At 45.3% G+C, this 21,370-nt stretch overlaps 1 protein-coding gene across 1 annotated transcript in view; it reads right to left on the bottom strand.

Moving 5' to 3' along the window:
* Positions 1-7,792, bottom strand: part of WDTC1 (WD and tetratricopeptide repeats 1) — a 78,220-nt gene extending 70,428 nt beyond the window's left edge. Inside the window, exon 1 of the mRNA XM_032300997.1 lies at positions 7,369-7,792. The gene's annotated coding sequence lies outside the window, so the exon portion shown is untranslated. The remainder of the gene's footprint in view (positions 1-7,368) is intronic.
* Between the last annotated feature and the right edge of the window lie 13,578 nt (positions 7,793-21,370).

The following is a 21,370-nucleotide window of genomic DNA, read 5'->3' as shown; positions in this document are numbered from 1 at the left end:
CAGACCCTGACTGACATTTCTAAACCTCAGTTTCCTAATCTGATAATACCTACTTCTGCAGGGTGAGGAGGAACAGAAGCACTTGCATGTAAAATGCCTGACACTGATCCTGTTAAATAATATTTATTGAACAATCTAACATTTTACAAGTGTCATCTCATAGACTCCTCATAATAATCCTATGAGACAGGTGCTATTGTTATTCTTCACTTACAGATGCAGGATCTGAGGTACAGAAAAGTGAATTTGCCAAAGTTACACAGTTCTTAGAGAGTCAACCTATACAGTCTGACTCTAAGGGCCAAACCATTGGCCACTAAAAAATCATTACCGAGCCAGGCGTGGTAGCTCATATCTGTAATCCCAGCACTTTGGGAGGCCAACCAGATCACTTGAGGTCAGGAGTTCAAAACCAGCCTAGCCAACATGGTGAAACCCTGTCTTTACCAAAAATACAAAAATTAGCTGGGAATGGTGGCAGGCAGAGCACCTGTAATCCCAGCTACTCAGAAGGCTGAGGCAAGAGAATCATTTGAACCTGGCTCACACCTGTAATATCAATATTGATACAATTTCAGGAAGCTGCTGAAACTTTTTCCCTTACCATTCCTTAAGGTTAACTTGCCTTGATTCTGCTGATCTCAAACACAAATTTAAAGAGTCCATTTCAGGGTCATGGACTAAGTTGGCATAAGGACAGTTTCTGGGAAAGGTTTGGCTGGTAGACAGACTCATCACCAAAGCATCTTAGGGAAACTTCTTAGCCATGTTTGAGGCTCCTGGCTTAAATAATCCCATGTAGGACTGCCTGAAGTTTTCTCTGTAGAAGAGAGATGCTTCTAAGCAATGCTTCATTTTCCGGGAAGCTTTAGATAAAAACTCACCTTGATGTCTCCTCCCCTGCTCAATGGGCTCTATCTTGCTGACCGAGCTTTAAGACAAGGTAGGCTGGGCATGGTGGCTCACGCCTGTAATCCCAGCACTTTGGGAGGCTGAAGTGTATGGATCACCTGAGGTCAGGAGTTCAAGACCAGCCTGGCCAACAAGGTGAAACCCCATCTCTACTAAATACAAAAAATTAGCTGGGCATGGTGGTGCATGCCTGTAATCCCAGCTACTTGGGAGGCTGAGGCAGGAGAATAACTTGAATCCAGGAGCCAGAGGTTGCAGTAAGCCAAGACTGCACCATTGCATTCCTGCCTGGTCAACAAGGGTGAAACTCCATCTCAAAGAAAAAAAAAAAAAAGAGAGAGACACATGGTCTCTAGTTCTACTGCCCAGGCTGGAATGGAATGTAGCACTATCACAGTTTACTATAACACCGAACTCCTAGGCTTAAGGGATCTTCCTGCCTCAGTCACTCGAGTAGCTAGGATTACAGGTGCAAATCACCATGCCTGGCTAATTTTAATTTTTTGTAGAGATGGGGTCTCATCATTTTGCCCAGGCTATTCTCGAAGTCCAGGCCTCAAACAATCCTTTCACCTAACTCTCCCAAAGTGCTGGGGTTACAAGTGTGAGCCATCTGGCCAGGCACAGTGGCTCATGCCTGTAATCCCAGCACTTTGGGAGGCCAAGGAAGGAGGTTCACTTGGGGACAAGACTTTGAGACCAGCCTGGCCAACATGGCAAAACCCCATCTCTACTAAAAATAGAAAAATCAGCCAGGCACAGTGGCATGCACCTATATTCCTACTCGGGAGGCTGAGGCAAGAGAATCACTTGAACCCAGGAGGTCAAGGTTGCAGTGAGCGGAGATCGCACCACTGCACTCCATTGTGGGTGACAAAGAGAGACGCTCAAAAAAAAAAACAAAAAACAAAAAACAAAACAAAAAACAAGTGTGAGTCATCACTCCCAGCCACTTGTTTGAGCTTTGTGAAAAAATTTTCTGGATATTTTCAGAACTTTGTTTTCCAGTGATCACAGCAAATTTTCCTGTCTACTCTTAGGCCCCATAATTACCTTAAGATAGTGGAAGGAAACAGAGAAAAGGGAGCATATTTTGATAATGCTATACTCTCTCACTATTTAAAAGCATCTGCAGTCTTGGATTTTGCTTTAACTTGCATCCTGACAAATCCTGCAACAGTTCAAAGTACCTCTTGTAGAGAAGGCTCTGAAGTTTCATCCTCTAACTCTACTACTAGCTGAAAGGTCAAGGAAAACTCCACCAGTCAATTTGGAAATGTTTCCTTTCTAACTCAGTGACAGTTGTGTTACATCCAGATGTGTGACTCAAAATGGGGCCAGGTAGGCCATCAGCACCCAAACACTAGCTCCCATTCTCAGAAAGTCTCCCGAAGAAGTTCAAGGATAAGCAGTTTTATAAAATCTGGGGGTTAGGCATAAGGACAAAATTTTACAAAAGTCCTGATCCTAACATTGCCCTCAACAGCCTCTGGATAGAGCTCCCTGGGCAAGGTCTGATCCTGTTCTCTACCCCACCCCCAAGAAAATGGGGTTAATACCTCCCCAGATGGCTACGGGGAGGATTAAGGGTCATTATTCTTGGCATTGAGCTCTTTCACAGCTCTAGCAGTTGTGACCTTGTATCCTAAAAGAAGATAATAAATATAAAAACACCAACGGTGACCCTCAAATCTGGCTCTGCTGAGATTTTTCTTTGCATAGTAGTAGTAGCTGAGAATTTTCTTTGCATAGGGCCTCCGACACTTCCTCCTATACTCTGGGTTTTTGGCTGCATCCTCCCCTTATTCAGGCTTAAAGTTTTTTTTTGTTTGTTTTTTTGAGATGGAGTCTCGCTCTGTCACCCAGACTGGAGTGCAGTGGCATGATCTTGACTCACTGCAACTTCTGCCTCCCAGGTTCAAGCGATTCTCCTGCTTCAGCCTCCTGAGTAACAGGGACTACAGGTGCCCACCACCACGGCCAGCTACTTTTTCTATTTTTTAGTAGAGATGGGGTTTCACCATATTGGCCAGGCTGGTCTCGAATTCCTGACCTTGTGATCCACCCACCTCAGCCTTCCAAAGTGCTGGGATTACAGGCGTGAGCCACCCGAGCCCAGCCTAGGCTTAAAGTTTTTAAGGTATTAGTCACTAATGCCACAAAGCCTTTCAAGGAGTCAGCACTATTACTAATAGCACAAAGAATGGGCCCCAGAACTCTCAGGGTTGCACTTAGGCCTGAGTTTACCCAGAAGAAGCCAACTAAGTGGTACCCCTTTACACCCAAGTTCTGGCTCTTGAGGACAATCAATGAGGTCTAATAAAAAGGATGTATTTCATCATTTAGTCTTCATAAACCCACTGTAACATAGGTGAAACTATAGCTCTGAGAGGATACATGATTTACCCTAGGTCACACAGCTAAGAAGGAGCAGGCATGGGTTCAAATATCAGCCCTATCACTACTAGCTGTGTAACCTCCAGCATATTCCTTAACTTTCTAGAGTTTCAGTTTCTCATTTGTAAAGTGGAGCCACTGTGCCCAGCCATGTTAGTTTTTACAGATCAGACAGACAGGGAGGCTGGGCATGGTGGCTCACACTTGTAATCTCAGAACTTTGGGAGGCCGAGGTGGGTGGATTGCTTGATCCCAGGAGTTTGAGAGCAGCCTGAGCAACACAGTGAAATCCCGTCTCTACAAAAAAATTTAAAAATTAGCAAGGCGTGATGGCATGCACCTGTATTCCCATCTACTCGGGAGGCCGAAGCAGGAGGGTCACTTGAGCCCAGGAGGTAGTGGTTGCAGTGAGTCCAGACTGCACTACTGAACTCCAGCCTGGCCAACAGAGTGAGACCCTGTCTCAAAAAAAAAAAAAAAAAAAAAAGCCGGGAGCAGTGGCTCATGCCTATAATCCTAGCACTTTGGGAGGCCAAGGCAGGTGGAGCTAAGGAGTTCAAGACCAGCCTGGGAAACATGGCAAAACCCTGTCTCTATTAAAAACACAAAAAATTAGCCAGGGCCGGGCTTGGTGATTCACATCTGTAATCTCAGCATTCTGGGAGGCGGAGGCAGATGGATTATGTGAGGTCAGGAGTTCAAGACCAGTCTGGCCAAGATGGTGAAACCTTGTCTCTACAAAATTACAAAAATTAGCTAGGCATGGTGGTACATGCCTGTAATTCCAGCTACTCAGGAGGCTGAAGCATGAGAATCATTTGAACCCGGGAGGCAGAGGTTCCAGTGAGCTGAGATCAGGCCACTGTACTCCAGCCTGGGTGACAAGGTGAAACTGTCTCAAAAAAAAAAGAAAAAAAAAAAAAAAAGGCTGGGTGTGGTGGCTCATGCCTGTAATCCCGGCACTTTGGGAGACCAAGGCAGGCAGATCATGAGGTCAAGAGTTTGAGACCAGCCTGGCCAATATGGTGAAACCACATCTCTACTAAAAATACAAAAATTAGCCAGGCATGGTAGCACATGCCTGTAATCCCATCTACTCAGGAGGCTGAGGCAGGAGAATCGCTTGAACCTGGGAGGCAGAGGTTGCAGTGGGCCGAGATCACGTCACTGTACTTCAGCCTGGGCAATACAGTGAGACTTTGTCTCAATAAAATAAAAATTAAAAAAAATTTTTTAAAAGATGTGGCAAGCCCTCTGCTTGAATATCTGCAACGATGGGTAACTGACTCCCTCACAAGGCATCCAATTTTCTTTTTAGAAAGCTATACTTTCTCCTATCAAACCAAAGTCTACTGTTTTGGAATTTATGTCATTTAATCCTGTGACTCCTTCTAGAATCACAGAGAACATCCAGTTTCCTTTCCCCATGACAATTCTTCAAGTATTTGAATGAGGTATCATTTTCCCCCAGGCTCTTAGCCTTGGTCCTTTCAGTTCTTCCTCATGTGTCACAGTCCCCGAGGCAATTCAGTATCATAGAGCAGATAGACCTGGGTTTGAATTCCAATCCTTCCTCTCACTAGCTGTGTGACCTTAAGCAAATTATTTAATCTCTCTGAATCTGTTTCTTCACAAGGAAAATGATTCTCACCTCACAGGACAGGCATGAAGGTTACCCTGGATAAAGTAAAAATACTAACTAGCACTGAGCCCAAGATACACCAGGCCCTGAATAAAATGTCAGTCACTTTTTAGGACATATCCCAACTGGCAAATAACTCTCAAATTAAACATAACACCAAGGAACTGGTTTCTGATGGCAACTGCCAGAACTTTGGCTTCTGAAGAGATGATAGCTAAGACAGCACAACCGAAGGGTTTTGTGGGTCCAGCAATCTGCAATGGCAGCCTAAAGATGCAGTGGAGCATCTGGAAAGGTGAGGAGGAAAGAAGAAAGGAAACAGGACAGATAATTAAACCAGTGACCCAAAGAAAAGACAAGTATCACCAGGTTACATGTTCTGTTTGACTTCCTGAGACTCAGAACTGCACATGTGAGCCACATTCCTTAATTTAAAAGGAGAGATGAGAGCTAGTCATGGTGGCTGTGTCTGTAGTCCCACTACTAGGGAGGCAGAGACATGAGAATCTCTTGAGCTCAGGAGTTCAAGACCAGCCTGGGCAACAGAGTGAGACCCCATCTCAAAAACTGAAAGGAGAGAAAAAAAAAAATTAAAGAACGAGTTATAGTCTAGATCTTCCTTAGCAATTGGCCCCTCAAGATCCACAAATGTTTGGCAGTGAACTTCAAGATCTTCAGTTGTGTTTCCAGATCCTAAAGTCTAGGTGTGCAAAAAATACCCTACATAAGATGCCCAATGAGTCAATACTGAACTCCTCCCAGCTAGAAAAACTGCCAATTGTATGAAACTGGTAAATAGCCGTTAACATCATCATCATCATCATACTCTTTACACATGTTCTTTCTTTCCCTCGTGCCGGGCAGGGAAGGTGTCCCAGGCAGAAATACGGACTGCTGCTCAATTATTCTGCAAAGTTGGTCTAAAAGCACTGTTTCTTCAAATCAAAATAAGACTTGAACATAAGTGCTCCCACATAGGTCAAAAAAGGAAAGGAGAGCAGGACTCCAGACTTAAAGCAGCAGGATCACAAACTATGACAGAAAAGGTCGTTTCTTACCTGCCAATGAAATACAACAACCTGCAATGAAGAAATCTCAGTAAGTCTCAGACTCGGCCCAAAGGAGCCCCAATAGTTACTCCCTGGTCTGTTACTGAGGATCTGGTTGTTACACTCAACAGCAAAAATTCAATTCAATCCCGCTAAAGATGTAAGAATCACAAGGAAGAACAGGCCAGAACTCAAGACAGATACAGCATTAAGTAGTTCCTTCAGTACAGTGGGCAGAGGCTGGCCACTCACCGACTCTAAAAGACACAAAAAAGCTTAGTAGGCCACTGGGCACACCAGTGTACCAGGTGGAAATTTCATATTCTTTGAGTCAGAAGCTGCCCTCAAAATAGTTTTCTTCTCAAAATGGTCAGGCTTTGTTAAAAAGAGAAGACTTCACTGCCACTTTACCTAGATCATCTACCCCATCCTTGGAAAGAATGGGGAAGCATCAATCACCCTACCAGGCTCCTAAAGTCACCAACTTGAGAGAAAAACTATAACGTTGCTCTACCACTACTTCAGGAGGTTAAAGTCACAGAAGAAAAGAACTTCGGGAGAAACAGTCAAATTCGGCTGTTAGATATTAGTCATAGGCCCCTGTACTCTTCTCTAGAAACCATGGGAGTACACACGCAGAGGATAGAGAGCCCAAGGCACCAAGTAAACTCAACCAGGCTGGCAAGGGGGTGTCTCACTGCGGCTTTCAGTCCAAGGATTGGATCCTGTTGGTTCGCAGTCTCTTCTATCTCCTCACTTCCTATTTACCCTTCGAAGAGGGTACTGAATAGCCCATTCCCAAGCAGAGGCCCTTTGTATACAGGGTGCTACAGTCGCCTGGTGAAAACACCTTGGCAGAGTTTGGTGGCAGGATGGGCCACTGAAGGAAGGTATCTGCGGTGGACACACACACACACCCAGAGAGAGAGAGGGGGGAGAGAGAGAGAGAGAGAGAGAGAGAAACTAAGAGAGCAGGTCAGGCCGGCGTTGCCCTCCCGGCACTTACACCTGCCCCTTCTTCCTGACTCCGGCGCCAGATCAGATGTCAAACAAAAACTCCGCAAAAAAGTCCCGTGATGGAACGACTTTCACCTCTCTCTCGCCAGAGAACTCCCACAGTCTCCCCCTGCGTCCCGACCAGCCCTCCGACCCCACCCCGCCCCGGCCCACTCTGCCCTCTGCCCTGGCGAGGCCTGGCCCCTCTCGGGACACCCGGGGCCCCGAGGCAGGCGGGCGCAGGCCCCCAGGCCGGCAGGGCTGGAGCCGGCCCAGAGAGGGCGGCCAGTGCGCCGGGGCTGCGGGAGCCGGTCCCCGCCTCGGCGCCAGCGGAGAACAGGGGGCGGTGGCGGCGGCGGTGGCGACCCGTACCTGTCAGGTCTCCTCCCCCGACCGGCGGCGGCGCAACTTCAGGAGCCCATGTCCGTCCGGGGGGGCGGCCCCTCTCCCGGGAGGGAGACGCGGATCCCGGGGAGGGGGCTGGGGGGCCCAAGCAGCTCTAGCCCCTTCCCATGCTCCCCGCCCGGCGCCTGGCCGGGGCCGGACAGCGCCTCCGCCCGCCCCTGCGCACCGCCTCACACCCGCGCTCACACACACTCACACTCCCTCGCGCGCTCTCACACACGCACTCCCCTCCCTCCTCCTCCTCTGTTTATCTCCTCCAGCTGTCTGGGGACCCAGGAGAAGCCCAGCAACGCGCCTGCGCCACGCAGTCTCCGCCTCCGCCCCACGCCTCACAGCCGGCGGCTACGCTACGGAGACTGCGCCCGGCCGCTTCCAGAATGGCTAGCCTGGCCCCCCACTAACCCGCCCCCCTCACCCGCGCCCGGTCAACGTCTGCTGCCGGCGGCGCCCACTAACCTGCTAGGGGGGAGACCCTCACTGCCGTGGCCAATGGGCTTCGCCGCTCGCGGGACCGGCAGCCAGTGGGCGGGCGGGAAAGCTGGGCTAGGCCCCGGGGCACCCTGGGAGTCGTAGTTTTTCGCCGTCGAGGAGTTCCTGCTGAGCGGGCTCACCCCACCCGGTTGCCATTAGTTACCCGGACGCACCACCCACCCCACCACGGGGTGAAACGCTCCTCACACCGCTGGGACACCCGCTCACATGCTCTCCCACTGGTCCCCAGGCCCCCGCACAGCCCCTTAAGAGCTCCTTAAGACTCCCTCTGAGCCCCCGAATCGTGGGACCTCTCAGGCTTGGGCCCCGGGGTTCTCCAGAACCGAGCCTCAGCCCACTGCTTCCTGCTCTGGGGGCGCTGCTGAAGTCGTAGAGTCCTCACTCGCGTCTCCTGGGCCTTAAGGAAGAGGATGAAAGAGAATCGGTCCTACACTGAGTAGACTGGCAGCCACAAACACTCTGGGTGCCCCCGGGGTGGGGGGAAAGACTAGGTCCATCTGACCCTGTCGAAGACACTGCTGCTCCCACCTCTGAGGAAGAGATGCAGTTCCAGCTTTGTGGAGTCCTAGGTATGATGGAGGAGACACCCTCCTCTTTATTAAGGAAGTACCCAAGGTGACCAGGGTGGCACTAAGCCTATCTTCTTAAGGCAGAGACCAGGCCCCACCCATGAAACCTCAAGTCAGAAAGGAAAGACAAGTGTCATCACCTTCTGACAAGGGAAGCTTGTCACTCACTCATAGGGTGCCATTTGTCAGATAATAACAATTCACTTTTATTCACACTGGATTGGCACAGTCCCTTAGTTAGGTACTATTGCTGTCTGTGTTTTGCAGAAAAGGAAAGAAGCTAAAACAGAAAGCTTAAAAGCAACTTGCCTCCGGGGTCCTGATAAGGAGGCAAATTGGGAATCAGACCCAGATCTGCCTGACTCCAGAGTCTGAGCCTTTGAACACTGCCTGTCTTTCCTGTGAAAACCAGATAGCACCAGCTCTCAGTAAGGACTGAATATATGTATTTGGCATTTATAGTGTTTATTACTCCATGTGTTTCTTGCTTTTTTCCAATTCTGCTCATATCATGAGTACGAATTTGTCTGTGAATACCTGAATACTCCCAGAAACCAAGGTAGTATTCTGGTTGCTGGTGATTTCTCCCCAAGGGAGATTTCTCCCCATTTAGAGGAGTAAATCTAAAGGGTGATTTATCTCCCATTTAGAGGAGTAAGAACCGGAAAAAAAAGTAAAAAGAAAAAAAATTTGAAAAAAAAAAAGTAAAAAGAAGAACCTAACCTTGTGAAATCAGCTCACAAAACCTTTTATGCCTTTCTCCTAAAAATGTTGTGGGCCATTCCTCCTGACCTCTCCCCCACAGCTGTTCCACTGAATATTAAAAAATCATAGACTTTGGGACTAGAAGAAAGCTTTTAGATCATCTATCTGTAGCTCCCTGGGTTGAGGCTGCAACCTTGGTTAGGGTCATTAGGTTAATTAAATAATAGCTAATGTTTATTGAATACTTACCATGAGAGATAAATGCTTACTAGTGGATTAAGAAACACTCTCAGCCATGCATGGTGGCTCATGCCTGTAATCCCAGCACTTTGGGAGGCCAAGGTGGGCAGATCACCAGGTCAGGAGTTCAAGACCAGCCTGACCAATGTGGTGAAACCCCATCTTCACTAAAAACACAAAAAGTAGCCGGGTGTGGTGGTGCATGCCTGTAATCCCAGCTACTCAGGAGGCTGAGGCAGGAGAATCGCTTGAACCCGGGAGGCAGAGGCTGCAGTGAGCCTGAGATTTCACCACTGCACTCCAGCCTGGGTAACAGAGCAAGACTCTGTCTCAGGAAGGAAAGAAGGGAAAGAAAAAAAGGAAGGAAGGAGGGGGGGAGGGAGGGAAGGAAAGAAGGAAGGAAGGATGGAAGGAAGGAAGGAGGGAGGGAGGGAAGGAAAGAAGGAAGGAAGGAAGGAGAAAGGAAGGGCAAGGAGGGGAAGGAAGACTCCCACAATCACATAGCAAGGAAGTGGTACAGTTGGGATTAAAGCCTAGACTATTCAAATCCAGAACCCCCATTTTAAAATTATTTTAGCATCCTGTTTTAGTTGTGGCAGAGAAACCCCATTTTAGACTCTTGTTTAATGCTGGCAAGGTCACAGATGATCTTAGATATACTGACAGAGAAGAGTGGGTGATGTTTCTGTGACTCCTAGCACAGTCTATGGCACATAGCAGAAACTCAGTAAATAATTGTTGTTAGAATGAACTTTTGTTGGTAGAGAGTGATGACAGGAAGAAGACTATTTTTTTTTCTTTAAACGGAGTCTCACTCTATTGCCCAGGCTGGAGTACAGTGGCGCGATCTCAGCTCACGGAAACCTCTGCCTGCTGGGTTGAAGTGATTCTGCTGCCTCAGCCTCCTGAGTAACTGGGACTACAGGCACACGCCATGACACCCAGCTAATTTTTGTATTTTTAGTAAAGATGGGGTTTCACCATATTGGGGTCAGGCTGGTCTTGAACTCCTGACCTCAGGTGATCTACCTGCCTCGGCCTCCCAAAGTGCTGGGATTACAGGCATGAGCCACCTCGCCTGGTAAGGAAGAAAACTATTAACAACTGCAGCTACTATTTATTATTTTCTACTAGGTACTCACTTGTACTCTTACACTTGCTTGAGTTTCTCTCCTTCTCTCTTCTTCCCTCTCCAGATAAGCAGAGACCTATACATAAATCTATACACACGTTTGTGTACACACACACATATACACGTACACACACACATATACACTCACACACACTAACTCATTTGATTCTCCCAACCACATTATGAGTTAGGTATGATTCTTGCTCCCATTTTACATAAAAGAAACAAAGATTTGGCCAGGCTTGGTGGCTAACACCTGTAATCCCAACATTTTGGTTCCAGACCAGCCTGGACAATACAGCAAAAGCCTGTCTCTACAAAAAATGCAAAAATCGGCCAGGCACAGTGGCTTACACCTGTAATCCCAGCACTTTGGGAGTCCAAGGGGGGTGGATCACAAGGTCAGGAGTTTGAGGCCAGCCTAGCCAACAGAGTAAAACCCCATCTCTACTAAAAATACAAAAATTAGCCAGGCATGGTGGTACATGCCTGTAGCCCCAGGTGCTTGGGAAGCTGAGGCAGGAGAATTGCTTAAACCCAGGAGGTGGAGGTTATGGTAAGCCAAGATTGCGTCACTGCACTCCAGCCTGGGCAACAGAGCAAGACTCCCTCTCAAAAAAAAAAAAAAAAAAAAAAAATTAGGGCAGACATGGTGGCTGGGCTGGGTGTGGCTCATGCCTGTAATCCTATCACTTTGGGAGGCCAAGGTGGCAGGATTACTTAAGGTCAGGAGTTTGAGACCAGCCTGGCCAACATGGCCAAATCCTGTCTCTACTAAAAATAAAAAAATAAAAAAATTAGCTGGGTGCGGTGGTCTGTGCCTGTAGTCCTAGCTGCTTGAGAGACTGAGCCAGGAGGATCACTTAAGCCTGGGAGGCAGACGTTGCAGTGAGCCAAGATGGCACCACTGCACTCCAGCCTGGGCCACAGAGTGAGACCCTGTCAGAAAAGAAAAAAAAAAAAAAAAAAAGAGGAGAAGGAGAGGAAAAAAGGACAAGATGGTTAAGTTCAAAATCAGACACACACTTCCCAACCACAGGTGTTTTCAGATTATGAGATAATTTTCTAACCAACAGAGCTGGACCACTTTGAGAGGTTGTAAGTTCTTTGTTTCTAGTAGTATTCAAGTACAGACTATATACACATGTGTCCAAGATACTCTAGAAGCAATTATTGTATTAGGTAGATATTTAATTAAATGACCACTTCCAATATTTTTTTATTTGGCTTTTGGAAACAGACAAGGATTATTCAAATAAAGCTGTGGCAGTGAATGCTGCTATTTTTTCTTTCCTAAGAGAATGAGATGATGCCTCAACTGATCACTAGCTCGGCAGAGGCAGTCACTGAAACCACTATTTTCATCTCTTAATTGGATTCCTAGGCAAAAGTGGGCATATTCAACCTCCAATTAAAGATGCTTATATTTTACAACCCAGCAATTCTACTTCTGAAAAGTTAGGGGAACTATTGCACATGTGCACAAGGAGACATTGGCAAGGATACATCTTCCGATTGTATTATAATAGCAAAAATGTTGAAACAACCTGTCTCTCTGTAGGGGAATCAATGGATGAATTATGGGTTATTCGTACAGTGGAGTACCATACAACCAGTTAAATGGTTTACATGTAATTGAGAAAGATAACTCTTAAAAACATAATGAGTGAAGGCAGGAAGTTTAAAGATAATACATTCAGTATGGCATTTATGTAAAATTTGACACAAAAATGTCATATATTTATAGACATATATGTAGAAAAGTACAAAAAGTTAAATGGGAAAGACCCAATTTTGGGAGAGGGCTTACTTTTTTAAAAAAACTTATTTTTTTTTTAACATTACTACTTCTGGCCAGGCTGGGTAGCTCACGCCTGTAATCCCAGCACTTTGGGAGGCTGAGACAGGGTGGATTGCTTCAGTCCAAGAGTTTGAGACCAGCCTGGGCAACCTGGCAAAACCCCTTATCTACTAAAAAAAAAAAAATTAGCCAGGCATGGTGGCACACCTGTAGTCCCAGCTATTAGGGAGGCTGAAGTGGAAGAATCACCTGAACCTGGGAGGTTGAAGCTGCAGTGAACCCAGATTGTGCTACTGCATTCCAGCCAGGGCAACTGGAGTGAGACCCTGTCTCACAAAACCCCCGCAAACCCCTCCAAACAGTACTGCTGCTTGTGGAGCAGGGCTAACTCATAGGCGCATTCTGAGTCAACCAGTGAGTGTGCTCACTTCTTTTTTTTTTTTTTTTTTTTTGATGGAGTCTCACTCTGTCACCCAGGCTGTAGTGCAATGGCGAGATCTCGGTTCACTGCAAACTCTGCCTCCTGGGTTCAAGCAATTCTCCTGCCTCAGCCTGCTGAGTAGCTGGGACTACAGGCACCATGCCCAGCTAATTTTTTTGTATTTTTAGTAGAGACGGGGTTTCACCATGTTGACCAGGATGGTCTCAATCTCTTGACCTCATGATCCACCCGCCTTGGCCTCCCACAGTACTGGGATTATAGGTGTTAGCCACCTCGCCTGGCCTTAATTTTGTATTTTTAGTAGAGACTGGGTTTCTCCATATTGGTCAGGCTGGTCTTGAACTTCCGACCTCAGATAATCCGACCACCTCAGCCTCCCAAAGTGGTACGATTACAGGTGTGAGACACCGCGGCTTCCCGGGAGGACAGTCTAAGTCACCATGAGAAAAGATAGAGACCCACCGATTTCATTAGCTCCTTCATTTAATCAAAGAGAAAACTATGGCCTAGAACAATTTGGTAACTTGTCTTTTTTTTTTTTTTTTTTTTTTTTTTTTTGAGGCAGAGTCATGCACTGTCTCCAGGCACCAGGCTGGAGTGCAGTGGTACAATCTTGGCTCACTGCAATCTCTGCCTCCTTCATTCAAGCAATTCTCCTGCCTCAGCCTCCCGAGTAGCTGAAACTACAGGGGGCCACCACAACGACCAGCTAATTTTTGTATGTTTTAGTAGACATAGGGTTTCACCATGTTGGCCAGGATGGACTCAATCTCTTGACCTTGTGATCCGCCAGCCTCGGCCTCCCAGAATGCTGGGATTGCAGGCATGAGCCACTGTGCCCAGCCGGTAACTTGTCTTAAAGTCAAAAATCACCAAGAGCCCAAACTCTACACTCTAGTCCAACCCATTGAGAGCTTCCAAATTTCTCTTATGCATACTATACCTGTGTTCAAGCTGTTCCTTCCACTTGGAATCACTCTCCTACTCCCATTCAACTTAGTGATCCTCTGTTCTTTCTCTAAAACCCTGCTTAGCTAGGCTAAAAAAGAATTAGCCAATCTTATTCCCCAGACTTGAGTCTGAATCTTAGGTTTGAGTGGGCCCTAATCAGCTTCCCTTCTCTGCTCAGCCTTTCCCAGGAAAACAAGTTCTCTGTCTCACAGGTGACACATTTTAAAATTTTTGTTTATTAAAAAAAATTTAATTTTTAAAGACAGGATCTCCCTTTTTTTGCCCAGGGTAGTCTTGAATTCCTGGCCCCAAACAATCCTCCTGACTCAGCCTCCCAAAGTGCTGAGATTAAAGGTTGAGCCACTTTACTCTGTCAGCAGCAGGTTTTCTTGTTGGAACTATTCTGATCATTAAGCAGTTCTTCTTAATGATAAAGTTTTAACTTCCACTTACTTGTCCCAACTCTGTTATCTGTGGCAACATAGATTTTGTATATTAAATGAGGTGATATTTGCATAAACTGTAAAGGTCTGGGCCAATTTCAGGGGAGTAGCAGGAGTGGTAGTGATAAAGATCCCTTTTGCCCTTAATAAAGCTTCAGGGGCTGGGTGCAGTGGCTCATGCCTGTAATCCTAGCACTTTCAGAGGCCGAGGCAGGAAAATTGTTTGATCCCAGCTTGGGCAACACAGTAAGAGCCTGTTTCTCCCAAAAAACAAAAACAAAAACAAAACCCTTCAGGGTGTGGTGGGTTACACCTGTAATCCCAGCTACTTGGGAGGCCTACACAGGTAGAAAGTTTGAGGCCAGGAGTTTGAGACCAACCTGGACAACAGAGACCTTGTCTCTGAAAAGATTTTTTGTTTGTGAGACGGAGTCTTGCTTTGTCACCCAGGCTGAAGTGCAGTGGCATGATCTTGGCTCACTGCAACCTCCACCTCCCAGGTTCAAGAGATTCTCCAGCCTCAGCCTCCCTAGTAACTGGGATTACAGGCACCCGCCACCACGCCCGGCTAATTTTTGTATTTTTAGTAGAAACAGGGGTTTCACCATGTTGTCCACGCTGGTCTCAAACTCCTGATCTCAGGTGATCCACCCGTCTTGATCTCTCAAAGTGCTGGGATTACAGGCGTGAGCCACCACGCCCGGCCTGAAAAGACTTTATTAAAGATTAGCCAGGTGTGGTGGCATGTGCCTATAGTCCGAGCTATGTAGGAACCCAGGAGTTCAAGGTTACAGTGAGCTATAATCATGCCAGGGCACTCCAGCCTAGGTGACAAAGTGAGAGCCTGTTTCTAAAATAAAAATAACTTTGAACAATGAAACTCTCATGTCTCCACTAAGCCTTCTGTTTCTGAAGCTAAATGTCTCCATTTCCTTCCAATCCAGCCAACAAAGGCAAAGATTGCCACCAGTGAAGACATTCAAGAGACTATGTTAAATCCTGTGGCATTTCCAGGAGTCATTCCAAAGATGTCTACGTAATGATGACCCCATTAGAATAGTTAGATCGGTTGAGACTGTTTTCAGTTGCAAATAACATCTAACCTGACTAGCAGTGGCTTAAACACATGAGGTTGAATTTTCTCACACAGCAAGGAAGTCCTGAGGTGATTATTGTGATTAGTTCAGCCATTTGACATAGTTTATTTCTATATTTTTCTGTTCCAGAATCCTAAGTTTTAGTTTTTCACTATAGTTACAAAATGGCTGCTGTGGCACCAAGCATCTTAACTATGTTCAAGGCAAAATGAACAGGAGAAAGGTAGCGGCACTAGCTGCTTTTTATTTAAAAAGCAGAAGCTTTCTAGAAGACCCCAACAGATTTCTGTTTATATCTCACTTGCCAGAGCTATGTCTTGTAACAACCTCTATCTACAAGGTAGATCTGGAAAGCAATTATTTATCATTTCTATCCTCTATATAGCAAGAGGAGGCAAAAGAAAAGAAATTGAGGAATGGACTTGAGCTAGCCAATGAGGAATACCTGCCACAGAACATTTCGAGGTGATAATTTTGGGCAGAACTCAAGTCCAGGGCTCAAGCCTAGTTCCATATGGACAACTCTCAGCCATGTCAGTCAAAATCAGGGAGCATAGGCCAGGCACAGTGGCCCACACCTGTAATCCCAACACTTTGGGAGGCTGAGGTAGGAGGATTTAAACCCAGGTATTCAAGACCAGCCTGGGCAACATGGCAAAAGCACATCTCTGCAAAACAAAACAAATCAGGAGGATAACTTCTGCTAGTCAAACTCAGAAAGGCCATATCAAATAGAATTCCAAGGGTCAGGCATGGTGGCTCACGCCTGTAATCTCAGCACTTTGGGAGGCTGAGGAAGGGGGATCACTTGAGGTCAGGAGTTTGAGAACAGCCTGGCCAACGTGGTGAAACCTCATCTTCATTAAAAATATAAAAATTAGCTGGTGTGTGGTGGCACGCACCTATAGTCCCAACTACTTCAGAGATTGATAGCAGGAGAATCATTTGAACCCAGGAGGTGGAGGCTGCAATGAGCTGAGACTGCACTGCTGCACTCCAGCCTGGGTGACAGAACAAGCACTGTCTCAAAAATAATAAATAGATAAACAAACCAAACCAAAACAAAAAATAGAATTCCAGTGTGTTAATGTGCAGTGGGGAGTAGTTGTCAGTCTCGCTTGCCTATTACAGAGACAGAACATGGTTCTTCTCAGGGAGCAGATTAGTGCATCAAGGCACTGAAAAACCAAGACTGTTACCTGTTGGATGAGCAGGTTATTTAGCCTTTTTATACCCTGCAAATAGGGTATAACATATGTCACCACCTACTTGACAAGAGTTATAAGTAGAAATTCACAGTATGCTTGTAGAACACATTGAAGTTACAAAGTTCAAATTTTAAAACTGACACCACCCAACTTCCAGACTTACTATAAAGCTACAATAATCGGCCAGGTGCGATGGCTCATGCCTGTAATCCCAGCACTTTGGGAGGCCGAGGCAGGTGGATGACCTGAGGTCAGGATTCGAGACCAGCCTGGCCAACATGGCAAAACTCCATCTCACTAAAAATACAAAAATTAGCTGGATGTGGTGGTGCATACCTGTAATCTCAGCTTCTCTGAAGGCTGAGGCAGGAGAATTACTTGAACCCAGGAGGCAGAGGTTGCAGTGAACTGAGATCATGCCATTGTACTCCAGTCTGGGTAACAGAAGGAGACTCCGTCTAAAAAAAAAAAAAAAAGCTGCAATAATTAAGACAGTGTGGTATAGGTGAAAGAATAGGCAAATATAGACAAATAGATTAATTGAACAGAACTCAGAAATAGACCCACACAAAGGCAATTCAATTAAGAAAGGATTTTTTTTTTGAGACAGAGTCTCACTCTGTCACCCAGACTGAAGTGCAGTGTCATGATCACGGCTCACTGCAGCGTCAACTTCCCAGGCTCAGGTGATCCTCCTACTTCAGCCTCACAAGTAGCTGGGACTACAGGCATGCACCACCCCACCTGGCTAATTTTTGTAGTTTTTGGTAGAGATGGGGTTTTGCCATGTTGCTCAGACTGGTCTTCAACTCCTGGGCTCAAGCAATCTGTCCACCTCAGATTCCCAAAGTGCTGGGATTACAGGCATGACCACTGTGCCCAGCCTGAAAGGGTAGTCTTTTTAAGAAATAATGCTAGAACAACTGGACATCCACATGCAAAAAATGAATTGAGTGCTATGATTTGAACATTTGTGTTGCCCCAACGTTGGTATGTTGAAATCCTAACCCCCAAGGTGATGGTATTAGGAGGTGGGGCCTTTGAGAGGTGATTAGGTCATGAGAGTAAAGCCCTCAGGAATTAATGCTCTTATGAAAGAGACCCCAGAGAGCTCCTTTGCTCCCTACTGCCATGTGAGGACACAGCAAAAAGATAGTAAAAGTACCAGGAAGTGGGCCTTCACCAGACTCCAAATCTGCCAGCGCCTTGATCTTGGACTTCCCAGCCTCAAGAACTGCAAAAAATAAATTTATGTTCCTTATGAGCTATCCAGTCTACGTTATAGCAGCCCAAAAAGACTAGGACATCCGGACACTAACTTTATTTTATAACTTTGACAAAAACCAGCCGGACATGGTAGCTCATGCCTGTAATCCCAGCGCTTTGAGAGGCCAAGGCCTGTGGAGCACTTGAGGTCAGGAGTTTTAGACCAGCCTGGCTGACATGGTGAAACCCCATCTCTACTAAAAATACAAAAAAATTAGCTGTTCTTGTTGGCACGTGCCTGTAATCCCAGGTACGTAGGAGGCAGAGGCAGGAGAATTGCTTGAATCCAGGAGACAGAGGTTGCAGTGAGCTGAGATCGTGCCACTTTACTCTAGCCTGGGCAATGAGAGTGAGACTCAGTCTCAAGAAAAGAAAAAAACTTTCATAAAAATTAACTCAAAGTGGTTCATAAACCTAAATGCAAAATGCAAAAACAAACTTCTTCAAGATAAGATAGGAGAAAATATAGGTGACCTTGAGTTTGATGATGAACTTTTAGATCCATGAAAGGAAAAATTGATATGTTGGACTTCATTAAAATTTAAAACTGCTCTATAAAAGATGTTGTTAGAAGTATATAAAGACAAACCACAACTGGGAAAACACATTTGCAAAAGACAAAGTACTCTTAAAACCCAACAATAAAACCAGGAATGGTGGTTCATGTCTATAATCCCAGCATTTTGGAAGGCCAAGGTGGGAGGATTGCTTAAGGCCAGGAGTTCAAGACCAGCTTGGTCGACAGTGAAAGATCATGTCTCTATAAAGAATTTAAAAAATAAAAAAAATTACCCAGGCATGGCAGCACATACCTGTGGTCCCAGCTATAGCAACTATTCAGAAGACTGAGGTGGATCACTTGAGCCCAGGAATACAAGATTGCAGTAAGCTATGATCATGCCACTGCATTTTAGCCTGGGTGACAAAGCAAGACCCAGTCTCAAAAAAATGAAACAAAGCAAAACAACAAAAAACCTCAACAATAAGAAAATAACTCAATTTTAAAATGGGCAAAACGTCTAAACGGACATCTCACCAAAGAAAATATACGAGTGGCAAATAAGCATATGAAAAGATGCCAAACAATGTACGTCAACATGGAATTGTAACTTAAAATGAGATATCACTACACACCTATTGGAATGGCTAAAATAAAAAAAAAAAACTAACAACAACAAATGCTGGCAAGGCTATGGAGCAACAAGAACTCTCATTCATTGCTGGTGGAAATGTAAAATGGTGCAGCCACTTTGGAAGACAGTTTGGCAGTTTCTTACGAAGCTAAAAATAGTCTTACCCCACAATTCTGCAATCGCACTCCTAGGTAAATATCTAGGAGTATTTACTAGGGTAAATAGTAAATAGTTTATTTACCTTAATAAATACCCTAATGAACTAAAAAGACATATCCACATAAAAACCTGCACATGAACATTTATCTAGCTTTATTCATAATTGCCCCAAACTGGAAGCAACCAAAATGTCTTTCAAAAGATGAATGGATAAATAAACTGGGGCACATTCATATGACAGAATATTATTCAGTGATAAATGAGCTATCAAGCCACAAAAAGATGTGGCAGAAACTTAAATGCATATTGCGTTCTGAAAGAAGCCAGTCTGTAAAGGCTTCCTATTGTATGATTCTAAATACATGACTTTCTGGAAAAAGCAAAACTGTAGAGACAGTAAAAACATCAGTGGCTGCCAGATGTTCAAGGGGAAGAGAAGGGAAGGGATAAAAAGAGGATTTTTTTTCTTTTTTGAGAGGGAGTCTCGCTCTGTTGCCCAGGCTGGAGTGTAGTGGAGTGATTTTGGCTCACTGCAACCTCCGCCTCCTGAATTCAAGCAATTCTCCTGCCTCAGCCTCCCTAATAGCTGGGATTACAGGCATGTGCCACCTAGCCCGGCTAATAAAAAGAGGATTTTTAGGGCAATAAAACTATCATGCGGTACTATAATGGTGTATATGTGACACGCATTTTTTTCAAAACCCAAATTGCTATATGACACAGTGAACCCTAATGTAATCTATGGACTTTATCTAATAATAATAATAATAATATATTCAAGTTATGATTAATAATAATATATCTATGTTGGTTTAATTATAAAAAATGTACCACACTAACGCAATATTAATAACATTGCATTATCCCAGCACTTTGGGAGGCTGAGGTGGGTAGCCTCCCAAAGTGCTGGGAGGGAGGGAGCTGTGAGAGAAATTGCAAGGGAGGGAGTGGAAAAGGAAGTATATGGGAACTCTACTATCTGCTCAATTTTCTATAATTTTTTTTTCAGACTAGTTTCGCTCTGTCACCCAGACTGGAGTGCAGGGGTGCAATCGCAGCTCACTGCAGCCTCCGCCTTCTGGATTCAAGCAATTCTCCTGCTTCAGACTCCCAAGTAGCTGGGATTATGGGTGCCTGCCACCATGCCCAGCTAATTTTTTTGTGTGTGTGTATTTTTAGTAGAGACGGGCTTTCACCATGTTGGCCAGGCTCTTGAACTCCTCGGCCTCCCAAAGTGCTGGGATTACAGGCACGAGCCATCACCACAGCCAGTTTACTGTAAATCTAAAACTACTTTAGAAAAAGGAAACGTGGCCAGGTGTGGTGGCTCACACCTATAATCCCAGCACTTTGGGAGGCGGAGGCAAGCAGATCACCTGAGGTCAGGAGTTTGAGACCAACCTGGCCAACATGGCGAAAACCTGTCTCTACTAAAAATACAAAAATTAGCCAAGTGTGGTGGCTCACACCTGTAGTCCCAGCTACTTGGGAGGCTGAGACATGAGAATTGCTTGAACCTGGGAGGCAGAGGTTGCAGTGAGTGGAGATCATACAACTGCACTCCAGCCTGGGCAACAGAGTGAGAGTTGGTCTCAAAAAAAAAAAAAAAAAAGAAGAAGAAAGAAAGAAAAGAAAGAGAGAAAGAGAGAGAGAGAAAGAGAAAGAGAAAAAAAGAATGAGAAAGAACAAGAAAGAAAGAAAAGAAAAAAGGAAACACATATACACACATAAATAAATAAAACTACTTTAAATATAAATTCTTGGGGTGGCTCACACCCATAATCCCAGCACTTTGGGAGGTGGAGGCGCCTGGATTGATTGAGCTCACAAGTTCCAGAACAGTCTAGACAACATGGCAAAATCCCGTCTCCATAGAAAATACAAAAATTAGCCAGCTGTGATGGCGTGTGCCTGTATTCCTAGATACTGAGGAGACTGAGGTGGGAGGATGGCTTGAGCGCGGGATGGCAGTGAGCCAAGATTGTGCCACTCACTCCAGCCTGGGCTGTAGAGCCAGAACTTGTCTCAAAAACAAAAAATATGTATATAAAATTCTCTTAATTAAGAAATATATAGTGGTTTTTGCTTTTTAGCAAAATATTTTTTTTAGATTGCATTTCTTTCATCTTCTTCCTTTTTTTTTTTTTTTTTTTTTTTGAGATAGAGTCTCCATCTATTGCCTAGGCTGGAGTGCAGCAGTGTGTGATCTCAGCTCAATGCAACCTCTGCCTCCTGGTTCAAGAGATTCTCCTGCTTCAGCCTCCTGAGTAGCTGGGATTACAGGTGCCCACCACCACACCTAGCTAATTTTTGTGCTTTTTTTTTTTTTTT

The sequence above is a fragment of the Sapajus apella genome, unplaced genomic scaffold (genome assembly GCF_009761245.1).
Source record: "Sapajus apella isolate SASKATOON/1434 unplaced genomic scaffold, GSC_monkey_1.0 scaffold43, whole genome shotgun sequence".
NCBI classification, from domain to species: Eukaryota; Metazoa; Chordata; class Mammalia; order Primates; family Cebidae; genus Sapajus; species Sapajus apella.
Note: the sequence above shows the minus strand (reverse complement) of the source record. Positions and strands in the feature narration are given on the sequence as shown.